We start from the raw sequence: 4,906 nt of genomic DNA, 5'->3' as shown, positions 1-4,906 counted from the left end.
GCTTATTACTCATCCCCGCCCGCTGCCAGGCCTTTCACCTTTACTTTCAGCGCACGAAACGCGCCCTTCCCGGCACCACAAGACGCGGCCCTCCTCGCCCGGGGCTGTGGAGGCGACGTGAGGCGGCGAACCCCGCCGGCGCCCAACGGCCCTTCCCGCCCTCCCCTTCAAATCCCAACGGCCAATCAGCGGGCGGGGCTGGGCGTCCCGGCCACAACGGTCGCCGCTCGCGCCGTGAGGCGGCCGCCTCGCCCTGTGGCCGGGAGCCGTTGGCGGGCACTTGCTCGCTCGCCCACTGGGCCGGCCGCTGTCAGCAAGGGTAGGCGGCACACGGAGGAGGACGGGCCGCAGGAAGAGGCGGCTCCGCGGGCACGGCAGCCGGCCGAGCGGCGGCTGGGACGCTCCCTGCCGGGCGGCGGGGAAGCGGTGCCGGTTGGCGAGGTGGGTCTGGGCAGATAACCTCAGCGCTAGCTTGGAAGGCTGCCACCCACCCCGCCTGTGCCTGTTGCTCGTTAGTTGACGTGATTAATTTTCCGGTGACAACCGTGTGAATAAGAAATTTGAGTAACGCGACTAATGACGGTCTTCGTTGTGCAGCCGGGCCTAATTAGTGTTGTCAGGAATAAACGTTTAATGGCTTTACTCACCTCTTCTGTGCCCAGGTCAAAAATCGATAGATTCGGAGTAGGAAGTCTTCAGTTCATCTAAGCAGCAAAATGTTTCTGTGCTTTGTTTTTCAGATGGCTGAATTATGGAGGTTTAATAGCAACTGCAGTCTGCTCGTCAGTAATTTTTGGCCTCGAGGCACATAGCATGCTTTCTACGCGTAAAAACGAGTTGCAGCAAAGTTGGTGTGAACTCAGTACTTGGAAACTAATTCCAGCACTTGTTGGCATCTTGTGGCCCTTGTTGATTCAGAGAGATTAATCCTAGAAAAGACTGCTAGGCTGTCTGGCTTCCCTCTTGTCTCTGTGCCCCCTCACTGTATAGAGCCCAAATTTAGAAATCCGTAACTAAAGGGTACAGGGAAGGTGTTGAGTCTTGACCTGGAGGTAACAAAAGGCAAAAAATCGTTATTGCACAATGCTGAATAGCGCTGACCACTGGGGAGGGCTCTCGTTTGGTGATGGTTTCCCACTGATGACCATTTGCTGAGATCTGGCAGTTCATAATCTGTTCAATGTTTGTTATATTGATATACAGTATCTGAGACTTTTCATCAATGCACTAGCTGACTGAGAAGCAGCCAGGGGAAATAAATGCGATGTGCATTAATGATGTTCCTACTGCTGTTTATTTTCAGTGTAAATAAGTATTGTTTGTGTGTGTTTGTTTATTTGTGTGGACAAAAAAAAAAATTGCCTTTTTCTGCTTCTCAAAAGGACTGGATTTAAATTTTATTTTATCAGCTAACTCCACCACTTGTTATTTTAGTGAAGAACAAAGCAGTAGGTCTCAAGTAAATTTTTGCTATGGCCACAGATGGGAAAGGCTAGTTTAAAGCTTCCATTTACATTATTGCAGTGAGGAGATGCATGGTGAACCATATAGTTCTTCTTCAGCTAGTGAATGTTTTGAGTTTTTTTGCGTTAGGCTAGAAATGGATTAATAGGTCAGAAATAGCTTATATAAAAGTGTTTACTGTTTTTGATATTTATTAGTCTAAACACAAACATTTATGCACAGATCTGGAAGTCTGATTGAAGTATAAAAATGGAGCATCAGCACTGATAAACTAAGTTCTGTAATCCAAGTATTTGTTTCAGCCAGTAGTTTAAATTTATTTGAAAGTGCCAATAAGTCAGTTGCACTTTTCAAGCTGTGTACAAAGTTAGAGACATAAAGTAATACTGATGCGCTATTTAATACTTTATCTGTTCCATAATACCTATTAATCACCATCGTTTTTAAGTAGCTCAGTGCTGTGCCAGGGTTTTGAAAGATTGTGCAAAGGTATGAACGTGTCTGAAAAGAACTGTATCAACAAAAGCAGATGAATCTTCAGGGGTGATGGTTTTATACCAAGAACAGGAAAACATATGGGAGGCAGTCTACTTTGGCCAGAAGTCTTATAACAGTAAATTTGGGTTCATGTCAAGAAAAAAGAGCTTGAAAACATAGTTCTGATATAAATTGCTGCTATTTGAATTTTCTGAAGTTTAAATGAAACATACAATAAAAAAAAGTTAAACTAATATATCCTAAACTTTAGAATGCAAATTTTTTCTAATCATATGTTGGAGAGGGCAACAGTGAACACTTTCTTCTGTTTGGTAATAAGATATTTTTATGGTAATTACACTTAAGATTTTTTTTTTTTTTTCCCCCTGGACAGAAATAGCTGTTTCCATCATGTGTTTGGTTTAGGCTGATTAAGCAATCATTGTTAGCCTTGGACTGGGAAAACTTCATTCTTTTCCTCCTTTCTCCCCCTGTTTTCAGAGTACTACTTAAAATGATCTTTAATGCAAATATATCTTAAATAGATCTGCAATGTGTGCAAAATACTTATTTTATGGTAGGTACAAAGTAAGGTGTCACCAGCTCTACAAGTTCTAAGAAAATGTTTACTGTGCTATAAACTGTGTCAAAAATTATTTAAAAAGCACTTGCACAAGATACGGATTATTCTTCTATTTAAATTTAAATAAAAGTTAAATATTGTTTTTTACTTTTTAAAAAATAATTATTCCAGAATTGTAATTTATAGCACGACTCTTTCCTCACGCACCCATATTTCTATGGGATTTTTTGGCGTGTACCAGAATCACTAATGCTAAACTGAAGCAAGACAATGAAATTCTGGATGTTAGACCCTAAAGAGGGGGGGACATGAGGCACCCAGACAATTTATATGAGTTAATAACTTGCAGTCTTTTTTTTTGTTTGTTTAAAAAAAAAACAAACATGACTCTTTTTGTAATATAAGAAAAATCATGTAATGACTTTAACTTCTGTGAAATGTCCAACCATGTTAAATATGGAATGCATTGGAGAAAATACTTTAAGGTGCTTAGAATAACTTTATAGAGGGAGCACAAACCTCTCTTATGTAGATACAGAATGTCAAGAAAGTCAAGCAAAACACAAAAAAGACATGTTGGAGTGTTCTTTTCCCTTTTGTTCTTTACGTCTGATCATTCTTCAAAGAGTTATTACCAAGAAAAAGATAGAATACAGTGTGACACTTGGATTTTTCTCTCTATTTCTTCCTCCCCCTCCACCTGGCGATCACGTGTATGGTCACAAGCATGGAATATATTGGTGCATCTGAGAGAATGCCCTCGCCTGTTAAACACAGATCATAGAGTATATGAATGACACATACGAATTTACAAATCATGAATGAATTGCTATGCCCGTAAATTATAAGTCTTTAACACACAAAAAGAAGCTTGGCTTTTCTTGATTTAAAATCTATGAATTTGGAGGTTTTGTAGCAGATATTTAGCTCATCTTGGTAAAGTGTTGTCCAGAATCATACTGTCAATTTTAATGGATTTTTCATGTGCCTTGGATTTGCTTTAATCACAAATATTTTATTACAATTTTGCTATGTTTTCAGAGTGATGGACCTTCCTGATGCCCTTCATCTGGTATGTTCCCATGCATTTCCTTGTCACCATCTCCCTCTGCCAAATATAAAATATTGGGAAGATTGTTAATTCTGTAGGGTAATATCTTGCAAAGGTCTGTATCATTCTGTATACTGGCCATAATGTGGTTCACTGTATGCTACTAGTATGTATCATTATAAGGATTTTAAAAAGGGCTAACAAGAATTTGATGCAAATGGTGATCGAAAGTAATTGAGAACTGAGTATCTTACTCCCTTAGGCCTCTGAAAATTTTGATCTGCGTACCAACTCTTTGGTATTTGTGGTGAAGGACTTCTAAACGGAGAGAATCTTATCCTGAAAAGTCCTGCTGACGCCAGAGTGGCTGTTCACTGAAGTTAACTGAATGTATTTGAGAAGTTGGAGAGGGTCTGGACAGATGGTCCTACGCCAGTGGCGGGGCATGCTGGCACAGTAGTGCTGTCTTCTGTTTAAGTCAGGAAAGAGAGCACACAAATGCATGGAGCTGTGGAAACCAATCTCTCAGCATGAGCCAAATATTTGTAGATAACATTATTTACCAAATATTATTATTATTTTTGGCTTAAGAGTGATGTTGATTTATTTTAGGGAATAATAGTAGCTATGCGTTGGGGAGCCAGCAGGAGTACAAAAACATGCTGCCTGCGTGCAGGGCAGGGGGTTGGTTTGGTTTTGCTTTTCCTCAATGTGTGGTGATATTAGGACATATATTTGTTTAATTCTTTTTTCAAAAAAGGTATCTAGGATAATATTATTGCTCTTATAGTTTGTATGTGGTACGTATTTATCTGTAACTTGGTAACTCTTAAATTATACTGAATATAATGTTTAGCAGCTTTATACTTAGTATATGCTTTAGGCTTATCATTTAATATGCACATTTCTACCAATGTGGCATACTTAATTTTTTCCTTATTTCTTTAAGTGTTAGGATGGTCAAGAGTAGATTCACCTAGCTCTAGTATGTTTGCATAACTCTCTTCCTGCTGTTTTTTTGCATAGAACAGCTTGGCAAACTTGACTGTGTTTCTCACTCTGCATATTCTGTTTGCAGGAATGCAGAGGAAGAGGGGCTCAAGTCAAGTGAGGATTTCTTGATAGCTGCGTAAGGGATTACAAAGTTGTATCACATGTGTTCTTCCTAAGTCTTCTCTATCTGTCAGCCCCTAATCTGATTTTGTTTTAAGTCTGGGCTAGTAGGCGTGGTCGAGGGTGTAGATTTGAACCTGGGTTTGGCTTCAGTCTTAACTGGCAGTGCTCCCACCTTGCTGTGAGAAAGTGGCAATTAAACCTGCATGCATTTATTT

At 40.2% G+C, this 4,906-nt stretch overlaps 1 long non-coding RNA gene across 1 annotated transcript; it reads left to right on the top strand.

The window, feature by feature from the left end:
• The first annotated feature begins 91 nt into the window (after positions 1-91).
• On the top strand, positions 92-4,683 carry LOC140660840 (uncharacterized). Its single transcript, XR_012045508.1, has 4 exons — positions 92-441; positions 741-847; positions 3,566-3,596; positions 4,654-4,683. It is a non-coding gene; the product is annotated as an uncharacterized lncRNA (long non-coding RNA).
• Positions 4,684-4,906: the final 223 nt, after the last annotated feature.

The sequence above is a fragment of the Ciconia boyciana genome, chromosome 17 (genome assembly GCF_034638445.1).
Source record: "Ciconia boyciana chromosome 17, ASM3463844v1, whole genome shotgun sequence".
Lineage (NCBI taxonomy): Eukaryota > Metazoa > Chordata > Aves > Ciconiiformes > Ciconiidae > Ciconia > Ciconia boyciana.
Note: the sequence above shows the minus strand (reverse complement) of the source record. Positions and strands in the feature narration are given on the sequence as shown.